Source organism: Macrobrachium rosenbergii, chromosome 1 (assembly GCF_040412425.1).
Source record: "Macrobrachium rosenbergii isolate ZJJX-2024 chromosome 1, ASM4041242v1, whole genome shotgun sequence".
Lineage (NCBI taxonomy): Eukaryota > Metazoa > Arthropoda > Malacostraca > Decapoda > Palaemonidae > Macrobrachium > Macrobrachium rosenbergii.
Window position 1 is genome coordinate 56,018,431 of NC_089741.1, and position 12,676 is coordinate 56,031,106.

The 12,676-nt window shown below is 35.0% G+C and overlaps 1 protein-coding gene across 5 annotated transcripts in view; it reads right to left on the bottom strand.

Moving 5' to 3' along the window:
* Window positions 1-11,475: 11,475 nt before the first annotated feature.
* LOC136838617 (ethanolamine-phosphate phospho-lyase-like) overlaps window positions 11,476-12,676 on the bottom strand; it is a 156,235-nt gene continuing 155,034 nt past the window's right edge. For all 5 annotated transcript variants that reach the window (XR_010853057.1, XR_010853063.1, XR_010853055.1 and 2 more), the window contains 2 exons: window positions 12,157-12,329; window positions 11,476-11,734 (listed from right to left, as the gene is read on the bottom strand). The gene's annotated coding sequence lies outside the window, so the exon portion shown is untranslated. The remainder of the gene's footprint in view (window positions 11,735-12,156; window positions 12,330-12,676) is intronic.

Genomic DNA, 12,676 nt, shown 5'->3' on the forward strand with positions numbered 1-12,676 from the left:
CTTCACAACGTACCATCTGTAAGTAGGAAGATGGTAAATGAGTAAACATAGAACAGGCGCCGCCGAATAAGCCCGCGCAGGGGGAATGTTAATAACGTAAAAAAATTAATACAAGGCAAAAAAGAGACGAATGTTTTTAAAATCATAAATAAGCGAAACGTGATAATGTTCCGCCATAGGGGTATGTAATGCTCCGGCCAGTCACTGGATTTCGTTGTATATACATTAATGGGAACGGAGTCCCCATGGCGGAGAAGGGAGAAAGGATATACCTCTCCAACAACTATGTTAAAATCACCGTAGTGATAGAACAACGAAAAAACAGGCCGAGACCGCGGAGATGAAAATAATAATAATAAAAACCCGAATGTTATCATGCATACGCTGGACAATGTTCGACACACGAGCTGCCAACCGATAGACATTGGAAGCAAGTCTCGACGACACCGCCTGATGAAAAGAGGGAGTAGTGATATAAACCTGCGTGAACGACACTGGTTGAGTGGGCAGCACTCTCCAGACGCTGACTATACCACCCAGGGGAAACCAACAACGATGACAAGCTAACCCCATACAGGAAATGCACAGGTGACGCCAAAATCATATGACGAAAACTGGAACTGCATACACGAGAGAGGAAGAGACCGCATTCTACAGCATATTTCCCAAGTCTGGAAGAGTATAGGGATAGGGAAAATTAGGACCAATCAGCGTTCAGAGTTCGCTGGAGGCAATGACGCCATTATCTCAGCATTCATCTCCACAGTGTGTACGATAATTATCCGGTAGTAACGTATACAGTCTCTATTTATGAATTATAATATATGTATACTATCCGTTTTTTTTTTTCATTCGGTTGTCATTAATTACTTTTATCGTCTAAATAGCTCTTTATTTCTAACAAAAATTAAAGTTTAATTAATGATGAAACCGAGGAAGTATAACACTTTTATATAATCGTATGATTCATTAAACTGCCCTTCTTGAACATGATTCTGATTTGTAAAAACAATTCATTCATACGGCCTAGAGCTGCTTATTTAAGAGCAGTCTATCGTTTCCTCTCTTTTAAGCAATGAATGTCAAGAAAAGCTATCAAATTTCGAGAAATTTAAGAATATGCATTCAAACCAGTGACAGTAGGGACATAACTGAAGTAAGGACGAATGTAACAACAAAAGAACAGGGACAAGGAATAGCTGGAAGAGTATGCAAATTTTTAATGCCTTTTTCCCTTATCCTTACAAAGGTACAAGATGGAGTCTACCCATAGATATAGAGGAGAGATTGGACAGACAAGATAGAGACTTTTCATTAGTGAAAATCTTTATAACTGTTTTAAACAACTCAAGTAAACGTGTGTTAGTATTAGTCAACTTCAGTGAAGCACACTTGTATTTTTGAGTTTTAATAAAATAAAATAATGAATGTTGTAATAAGCTCTTTATTAAAGCCTATTTGACATTAAATTCATGTAGCCTAATAAATTAGCATGTAGGGTTACTTTCAGTCCATATTACAGTTAAGAGTGACAATTTTCCCTACTAGTACTAGTTCTACAATGCACTTAGTATCAGGAGGCCCAGCCCAGGGCCTGCTGCAGTTGCAGTAATGTGTTAATAGTATTATAATTTTATTTACAAATCATCAGTAAGTTCTCAAACCTCCTTGTATGCAGTGGACTGGTTGAATTTGATCTGCTACCAAGCACTTGAAGGTAGTAGGCTATTCTTTAATTTACCATTATCATTTTGCCCCTATACTTCGAAGTTATAATACAACGTATTATAGCTTTACTGACTAGCTAGACTACAAATAAACTTTCCTATATAATCATGAATTCTTAAAACAATAGTGTGTATAAAGTATTTTTCCAGAAAGAAAAATAAAAAATCAAACAATTCTGAAAAGGCTTCTGTTATGAATGAGGGCTCAGAAGTAAAATATTTATTGAAAAATAGGTCAGAAAGTTAATACAGAATCTAATAGAAAGGCACATAAATATTGTAGAAATATGGCAAAATATTCATTTAATAATATTATATTATGTTGCAGTCTACAGACAAGTTTCAAAGCATACTGACCTGTAATTCAACATATTTATTTAAATTGTAGATTTTACTGTAAGTTGAAAAAGCTAGCCTGTAAGAATAACTTAGGCTTTATTGCTAGCCAAGACTTGGTGTCTTTATAGTCTGTGGGGAACAGACAGAAAATGGAAAAGGAAGTGTAATTTGGAATAACCTTCAGAATGCCCATTTTTTCTGTTCCTCCACAGACATGAAAGACAGCCTCAAGTCTTTGCTAGCAATGAAAGCCTGTTATTCCCACAGGCTAGCCTAACTTACAGTAAAATCTACAATTTAAATAAATATGTTGAATTACAGGTCAGTATGCTTTGACTTTTAGTTCAAGACTGCAGCACATAGTAATTATTATTAAAATGAATATTTTGCTATATTTCTACAATATTTATGTGCCTTTCTATTAGATTCTGTATTAACTTTCTTTTATTTTTCAATAAATATTTTACTTGAGCCCTCTATTCATAACAGAAGCCTTTTCAGAATTGTTTGATTTTTTTATTTTTCTTTCTTGGAAAAATACTTATACACACTATTGTTTTAAGAATTATGATTATATAGAAAAAGTTTATTTGTAGTCTAGTTAGTCAGTAAAGTTATAATGCTGTATTATAACTTTGAAGTATAGGGCAAAATGATAATGGTAAATTGAAGAACAGCCTACTACCTTCAAGTGTCATGGCAGATCAAATTCAAACTGAGTCCACTGCATACAAAGGAGGTTTGGAGAACTTATTGATGATTTGTAAATAAAATTATAATACTTTATTAACACGTGACGGTACAACTGCAGCAGGCCCTGGGCTAGCCTCATGATACTATGTACATTGTAGAACTAGTACTAGTAGTAGGGAAAATTGCCACCTAACCGTGGTAATATGGACCGAAGCAACCTCACATGCTAATTTATTAGGCTACACTTAATGTCAAATAGGCTTTAATAAAGAGCTTATTACAACATTCATTATTTTATTTTATTAGTCTCGAAATGCAGGCGTACTTCACTGAAGGACTACACTAACACATCGCCATTTGAGGTTGTTTAAAAACAGTTATAAAGATTTTTCACTAATGAAAAAGTCTCTATCTTGTCTGTCCAATCTCTCCTCTATATCTATGGTAGACCCATCTTGTACTTTTGGTAAGGATAAGGGAAAGGCATTAAAAATTTGCATACTTTCCAGCTATTCCTTGTCCCTGTTCTTTTGTTGTTACATTCGTCCTTACTACAGTATGTCCCTACTGTCACTTGGTTTGAATGCATATTCTAAATTTCGAAATTTGATAGCTTTTCCTTGACATTCATTGCTAAAAAGAGGAACGATAGACTGCTCTTAAATAAGCAGCTCTAGGCCGCATGAACGAATTGTTTATTTACAAACTGTGAATCATGTTCAAGAAGGGCAGTTTAACGAATCATACGATTATATAAAAGTGTTATACTTCCTCTGGTTTTCACTACACTAAACTTCGAATTTGTTAGAAATAAAGAGCTATTTGTGACGATAAAGTAATTAATGCATAACCCGAATGAAAAAACGGATAGTATATATATATTATAATTTATAACAGTGACTGTATAATGCCATTACCGGATAATTCATCGTATTACCACCGTGAGAATGAATGCTGAGATACGATCGCCATTGCTCTGGCTGTAACTCTGAACGCTGATTGGTCCTAATTTTCTATCCCTATACTCTTCAGACTTGGGAAATATGCTACCCTACACCCAACACCCAAGCTTGGACTAGGCAGGGGCCAGTGGGTATGCCAATGTAATGGGGAGAGAAGGACCAGGTCCTAGCTCAGCCAGCCACATAAGACTAGAACAAGCAGGAGGAGGGGAAAGTGATTCTCACGCTACAGGCACTCGAAAACCAGGCAGCCTAACCTCCCCAGCCTAATGGCTGAACGGGAGATAAAGGTAGCCCTAACACCACAAGAGAACAGCACGTCCAGCCTAAGGCAAAACTATATCTAAGATAACAATTCCAATAAAAACATTCGAAAAGAGGACAACATATAAAACACATATAAAAGCATAAACGGGTGGCGAAAAGACAGGCCAAGACAGGCGAAGCATCGGGTATAGCGATATCGTGTGTATCCCAAGATGGCCGCCAGGCATACAAACGATGCGAAACTTAATCTAAAAATATAAATGTCATCCTGCCTTGTAGAAAACAGCTAACATCAAAAATAAACTTGGCATCAAGGAGAACATATTAAAGACTGAGGGAAGAGAGGCTGATAAGAGGACCCAAATTCTATTGTCAGAAATGGGGAGACCCACGGCCTAAATGATAATGGATAGGCAAAAACTATCTAAGTCTCAACCAGCACTCGATGCAAAGTAAATACATTTCCCACAAACTCCAAAATTATGGAGTCAACAAAAACAAGGAGAAAACACACAAAATAATATCAAAAATGTGAGATTGAAGATCAAAATGTAAGAGGCAAACATGGACATCACGCTGCATGTGGGCAGCTACAAAACACTTAAAACGAAGATAAAAACAAATTAAATTGTTTCTAAGACCAGCAATCCAACCAGAATTAGTACTCAACTTGGATAAGATAAAATCTCAGTGGAAGATATGATGAGCTGCCAAAGAAAATACGATCGCACACAGAACAGAGAGCGACATGTAAACACAATCGCCTGCTAAAACTGGAATGTGCGTGTCAGTCTCGTGATGGCCTACTGGCGATGGGTGAGTATTCCATACAAGTTTGTAACGGCTCATCCAATTTGGGTCTTTGAGAATTGAGAATTTATTGGGCGAAGGCCTGTGGAAGCGTAATAGGGCTCACCCCTGGTATATACCGACATCTGCTGAGGATATTCCCTGAAGACTGGAGGTAATAACTCCAGCATCCTACATAGCTTTTTCTCTGGTATATATAGCAGTCTTAAACCTAGAAATGTGCTAATTGAAACCAATTTTCATGGCTGACACAGGTCGACCCAGAATATGGCATTTAGAATCTACTGGTCACTTTTTACCAGATAAGTAGGTAATTTTTAATAAGCTCATGGCCCAAAAACCAGAAAATTATTAAATACTCACATACGATTATAAAATAGCTAACATGAACAAAAGCTTATGATGATAAAAAAAATGTAAGCCACAAGCAATGCAAGTACACTAAGACTTTGGACCGGGTCATAGTTTAAAATATATTTTTAAGCACACACAACCATGGCTGGTAAGTGCACTGCATAAGGTTTGCAAGTTTTTTACAGAAATCATATGATATAGAGAGAGAAAAATGCATATTTCAGGTCATTTATATCTATACTCGTATACGTAGCTACATCAGGTATATTACTGTACCATAAATAAATACAGTAACTTTATTAAACTTGAACCTTAGGAATCCAAGTGAAAATTACCTTAATAACACAAGTGGGGGCGAGCAAAGAGCAGCAGTATGCAGAAAGTAGATTAGTTGGTTCAAGGGTGGCACTGGTATCGGCTAATCTGGTATGATGACATTTAGACCATTTTCACCAGCTTTCCAATTATTCTACCACAACAGGATTATAGCTTTGACTCTGCTTGTGAGACACTTTTCTGTAGACTGTGATGATGATGTGAGATAGAATTACAGCTGCACAGATCAAGTTCTATTTATTTGCATTTTAAAGATGTGTGAGGAGACACTTAAAATACAAAAAACAATCAAACCACTCATGCAAGTGTCAATAATTTTATCTAATTTATTCCTTGAACTGGCCAGTAGTGGTAATATTCACAACCACAAGTGGTAGTATCAGCATCTATGAGGGAAGTGCCACACATTTCAGTTTTTGAACTTTTTCGGATTTTGGAACTGAAGCTTGCTCTGTAAATAGACAAGCATAGTTTGTTTCCAACAAAAATATTCTGTGAAACTAAAAAATATACAGCATATAAAAGAACTGTAATTTGTGTATACACTCACGTACCATACAAGTATTTTCAGTAGGCCTACTATGCTTGTCTCGGTTTCGGAAACCGGAAGATACCACTGATAATGCATATAATATCCGAGTTAGCTTATAGCTAATAAATATGCCTAGATGCCAAAGTTCATCAGGTTAAATGCAAATAATCATATATTAAATCAGGCTTACCAACATTGTGACTTGTCTAACATGTTTATTAAGGGTTGCGTTACAGTTATTAACTTGTTAAAAATTTTTTAATTTTCAATGGTGACTTCCATAAACAAGAATAAAAAAAATCTTTATTCATCCTTCACTCAATGGAGAGGAAAGTTTTAAGAAAGTATGCCACTAAATTTACAGTTGTAGCTGTGGCAGAAGAAACAAATAATGTGCATGCCACAAAACGTTTTGGAAGAGCAAAAAGCAACATCTGATAATGGCAAAATCAGCTTTTACCTCACTTAATTTACTGTATTTATAGATAAAGTAAGTTGCATTTTTAAACTCTTTGATAATTTACATATAAAATGAATCTCTGAAATGCATTTCATTGAGCAACTAATGGCTGTGAGGATGTCGGTAAAACGCAATTAGATGGTTTTAAGAATGTAAACATTAGCAGAATGCAAATGGCACATTTACTATGTTCATAAATTATAATATGATAATAGGACAATAATGCATGAAATATAACTGCATACAGTATGTAAAACATCAGTTTTCCTTAAATTATCAATACTCTTAATACAACTATATTATTTGACTTTTGCAAATGGATATTGTTGGTGTAACAACCTAACCAGACTAGTAGTTTCTCTCTCTCTCTCTCTCTCTCTCAGCTCTTTGTTGGGCGAGTCGGTAGAGCTGAAGACTGTCACTCGATGGGCCAGAGTTCAATTCCCCGGCTGGCTGATGAAGAGTTAGAGGAATTTATTTTGGTGATAGAAATTCATTTCTCGCTATAATGTGGCTCAGATTCCACAATAAGCTGTAGGTCCCATTGCTTAGTAACCAATTGGTTCTTAGCCACGTAAAATAAGTCTAATCCTTCGGGCCAGCCCTATGAGAGCTGTTAATCAGCTCAGTGGTCTGGTAAAACTAAGGTATACTTAACTTTTCTCTCTCTCTCTCTCTGTGTCACAAACACACACACGAGCAGGTTCAAAGAATCAAAAGCAGCATATTTTTAGGTTTTGCTACAAAATAAAAGCCAAAAAAGTTTGTAGTACTGAAAAAGAATGAAGGGTATGAGGAGATCAGAATCTGACAGTGCACTCATGAAGAGGTTCAAGCTCCGATGAAGCGAAGGTGTAAACATTTACAGAGCGATGCTTATGGAGCAGGACAGAATTTTGCTAAGGAACTAAACCTAACAAATGACAGATTATTCATGAGCTCTGTTCTACTTTTGATAACACAGCACTACAGTATGTCCCCGTAATCACGGGGGTTAGAGACCACAACTACCTGCATTGAGCGAAAATCCATGTTAAGTTGGTATAACCCCCTAAAAATGCTTATAACTGGCTATTTTAATAGTTCAAACACCAAAGACCCCCTCTAAAAGTGCTTATAACTGCCTATTTCAATAGTTCAAACACTAACTATACCTTAAACTATCATCCTAAAGCCCTTTAATATAATTTCAAAGTCATCTTACAACATTACCCTTAAAAATATATGGCTCACAACTGTGTGAAAACTAATCTCAAGTCTCCCCCACTCCCAACATTCAAGCACAGCCATTTTCTCTCATATAGCATTGAAGCTGTCGATTTCTTTTTTCAGATAGGGAAATATTGGGAATTCATTAGTAGAGCTAAATATTATACAGTACTTAAATACTTAAGTACGCATTAAAAAAAATACGAAATTATAAATGCAATTAACAGTGATAAATACTCTCTTGTGTACGTACGTTACAATGATTTACTAATTTTCAAATATTAATATTATTGCAAACAGCAAAATATCAATAAAAGGTTATTTCACTTACAGAATCCATTTACACTGTATTATTATACTCTTGATGTTATCATTGTAATATGTATACAAAAAATTGATTGTCCTGACATCTATAACATTTACGTTCTGAGAATCAACTGATTGAGCCTACTAATGACAGAATTAGAAAAATAATTTTTTAGTTGCTAAAAGAAACTAATGTATTAATGAAATTATTTTTAATTTTATACATAAAAGTTTGAGATAGAGTAATTCATATTTCACTAAGAGAGAGAGAGAGAGAGAGAGAGAGAGAAACTGGTGTTTCCACTTCAAGTCTCAGCACAGTAGCTGGGGATGAGACTTGACTTGACTTGACAGGCTGGGGAGGAGAGTATAACCTTGTGTTGTTTATGTATGAAATTCTGATTTTAAATATTTTTACAGTGATTATAAAGATGAAACATCAACAGTGATAAAATATTCTCTTATGTACTGTTATAATATGTGTGATAATCATATAAGGCAGTCCCGGTTACTGACCAGGTGTTCCAGAGACGTTCAAAGCTTTCAGATATATTCAGAAATTATTTCCCGGTTTATGATGCATGTTCCTGACTCTGATTTTCCACTGGGTCTGATCAGGAAGAAATATGGCTCCAAAACAGCAGAATAATCAAAATTTGGAGGGTTTTTATGAAAAACTCAATAAAAATGCAGTTTACATCGTTTTCCAACACACCCAAAAGAATTAAAGTAAGGTTTTCTTTTTTATTTTTTTAGGTCTCGACAATTTTAAACTCGTAAACGGAACCCGTCATAAACGGGGACTCTTCCTTTAGTCAAAACTAAACTGTATAAAGAAAGTATGATTCAGTGTATCAGAGAAAGAAAAAATATCCATCCCTTGGATTACCAGATTCAAAACAATTACAAATGTTGGGACAATCAGTTTTTTTTATACATATTATGATGATAATAGATCAATGTAATAGAGTATAAATGTATTCTGTAAGAAATAACATTTCATAGAGAGATTGAACCGAGGTGTTTACGTACATTGGTAAGCTGTTTTGTGATTTTGCAGGATTTTAATTTAGCATTTTACTGATATTCTGCTGTTTACATTAATATTATTTCAAAATTAGTAAACCATTTTTTATCACAAAAAAATGTATTTAGTCATGAAAATACAGTAATTAGTGAATATTGCTCTACAAAAAAAATGTGTGCATTAGTGAATTTTCTGTGATATATTTGGAGACACATTCCACAGAAAAAACTGCAATTAACTGAAGGTGTGATTACTGATCTGCTATCTAGCGGGGACCCACTGTATATATGTGGAATGAGCTGGCAAGACTGTTTACATAAGGGGATTTTTAAGGACAATTTCTATCAGGGATTTTCTGTGGTCCGGCTATGGCATGATCCCATGGTGCCGGTTTTAAGAGGTTGGACTGTAGCATTAAACCCGATACTAGAAAACAACAAACTTTTTGCAGCAGCAGCCTGCCAAGTGTTTTGAGCAAAAACAGCTGGGTCGGGGAAAGGAGAGTGCAGAGGATGTTTGCCTTTGTTGTTCATTTTATGCAACAAACACAATGAACTCACAAAACTTCTATGACACAAGTCAGTACAGGCAGTCCCCGGTTAATGGCAGGAGTTCAATTCCCGACAGCATGACGATAACCGAAAATCGCCGATAGCCGGGGACTGCCTGTATTAAGAGCTGGCAAAATTAAACTGACTGATGACATAACACTATCCAAGAGTTGAGATGACATGAGTCATCACCTGAAGACCACAACAGTCACCTGTGATAGTGATTCCATGAACTTTCTCTTAAGAATTCTTTGCCATTAGTTCATAAAGGTATTCCTGTTCCTAAAACGGAGTGCATCAGTTTGCATTTACCTAAGCTGAACAGAATCTGCCATTTTAATGACCATTCTTCTTTTTCCTTCATTTTTCATGATAGTTTTGTTCTATGATTATCAGAACTGAGACTTATTTTTATATTAAAAGGAAAAACTCCAAGTACACACACAAAAATTATCATTGCTCCACCCTTTCTTTTGACAGGAATTTTCCTCTTTCTCTTTTTAACCTTGCATATTTCATTAATAATCTTGTGGGATACCCTAATACCCATGGCACTCCTAAATACATGGCTCTATCAACATTATCAGCCAGTTTATCCAAATTCTGTATATATCCTCTCATCACTTCTCCAATTTCGTTTAACTTAACTTTCTTACTTGTGTACTTAAAATGTTTATTGCATTTTTCATCTTCTTGGAATTTGTCCACATGTACCTTTTACTTTAGTCTATTGTATCACAGGTCTCAGAATAAGGTTTTTGACATGTTACCTTATATCCAGCAGATCAATATACATTCTTGATGTCAAACCAGTCCTCTTTCATTCTGTTCCTCAGCTGATATGTTTTCTAGAATGTAAAGCTATTTTGACATTCAATTGCAAAAGCCTTTTAGTGTTCACATTCAAGACAATTTATTGCATTAAACCTACATACTCTGTCAACTTTTTTGTTGAGTACTGTTAATTTCAGGTGTAGTAAGGCAATGACAAGATGGTGATCACTCGGTGTTCTTGTTCTCTTTTGCTATTGATCATTTTATGAGGATTTGTTAAGGCTCTTTTCCCACTCTTCTGGTCCTGTCTCTTCCTTTATCATGCTTTTATAATGTGTAAAACTCACGGATGACAATCTCTCCTCATGATTAACAACTTGCTAATTGAGATGGTCCAATGGCTTCTCCAAGGATCCTTTTAACCTCTTCAACTATTATATTCTCTACTAGTCTCTCTTTTATGCTCATATCCTAAAGTTCATCTGTAGCTTTTCTCCTTTTACATCTTTGTCAGCCACTTTGCTATCATGAATGTTTTCTCTTTTCACTTTGCAGTACTGAGTGTCTAATTCCACTCCCTCACCTCCACTTCTTTGCCCTTGCCAGCTGCCTTTTAGCCTCCCTCTTCTTTCCCTTGTATTTATTTCTATCCACTTCCTTGCATGTCATCTGCCAGAACAAGGTTCTCTTCTCTTCAACTGTCCTGTGTATATCTTGATTCCACAGCACTTCTCTCTTTATAATCCATCCTGCAAGTCACATTACCTACTACTTCTGCTAACTAATTAATTAGACAGTATTGTAACAGTAATTTTTTTATTATCCAACCTTATTCTTAACTCAAGCACCAATGGAGTCTCATGAAAGCATGTGGTTTCCATTTTCCTCTAAATATATATTGCCTTTAATTACGGAATACAAATTTTTCAAAAATTACTTGTGTGCATCTCATAATTCCTCATAAAAATGTATCATACTGTATTAGATGATATGCTGATCTGGAATTTCTAGATTACTTACCTGGATACAAGAAATATCAATAACTTCGCAAAAACAGATTTGACGAATTAATGACTAACTGCTTATAATTAAGTGTAGATCTAAAACCTATAGGTTATCACACAGCAATTAAGTGCTTACAATAAAGCATTTTATTTAAGTTATGATATCTAGCATTCATCACGACCTATTTCATAGATTTTTGTATCTAATATGTTGATAAAAATATGGTGTATACAGAAAAATATTTCAAAGATAAAAATCAGTTCAACTTAATCCACATCTTCATAGCTTGTCCTGGGTTTCAAACATTTGAATACTTCATCTCTTGTCATCCAAAGTGTGTAAGTCCTCAACAGAGATTCAGCGTTTTTACACTAAACAGCAACTTCTTTCCACTGAAAATTAATAATTTATCAGATGATTTAAAAAAAAGCTAATACGTAATCAATTTTCATTTTAGAGTGCTCAAAACTGATTAAAATAATCACTGAATAATTTCATATTAAAAACTTACATATCCAAATTCCATGGCCATTTGACACAATTCTGCATACACTAACTTACGTAAGGTAGGAGCTACACAAATAACACATAACATTGATAGTAAAAATAACAGAAACTTCCTATGAAATAAAAATATACATATAAATGATCACAAACCAAATACAACATTACCAATGGATTTACCTTTGTATATGAGAAATTAAAACAGATAGTCTATGCTGAATAGCAGTATATAAAAATAGATACATTGTAAAGAAATGAAAACAAGAAAAATATTTCAGCAAAAGCTGGAAAGAAAAATACTCTTTTAACAAGCCTCATTCCCAGAGAGTTCATAAGACATTCTTAGAGTCTAAATTTTGTACAGAACTTCTCGAGCATTCAGCTGTGTCAAGACGATCTCCAGGTTAAGAAACCTTTACACCGATATGGGCCAGTGTCAGGGAGCACAAGAATACTTCAAAGGTTCTTTCAGTCTGTAAAATAAAACACAAATATCAGGTACAAACTGAAGCCTTTAGTAAGAGCAAGTATCACATTATCTCTAATGCTGAATATTAATGGCTGCAATTAACTGAGGCAATCTGCAATAACATATATCAAATAAACACTAAAAGTATAAAAATAATCAGTGTTATCATAGTACCAAATAAACTTTCAGAATAGCAGCTGAAATTACAATACGGAAAATAATAACTGCCTAGAGATAATAGCTGAAACACCAGATGAAAAATTAAGTGTTTAGTCTTAGCAGAGCTGAAAGGCATATTTTAAAACTGGGAAAAGCCAAAGTTGAAGGCAAAGGACCTGTGGTGGAAGAACT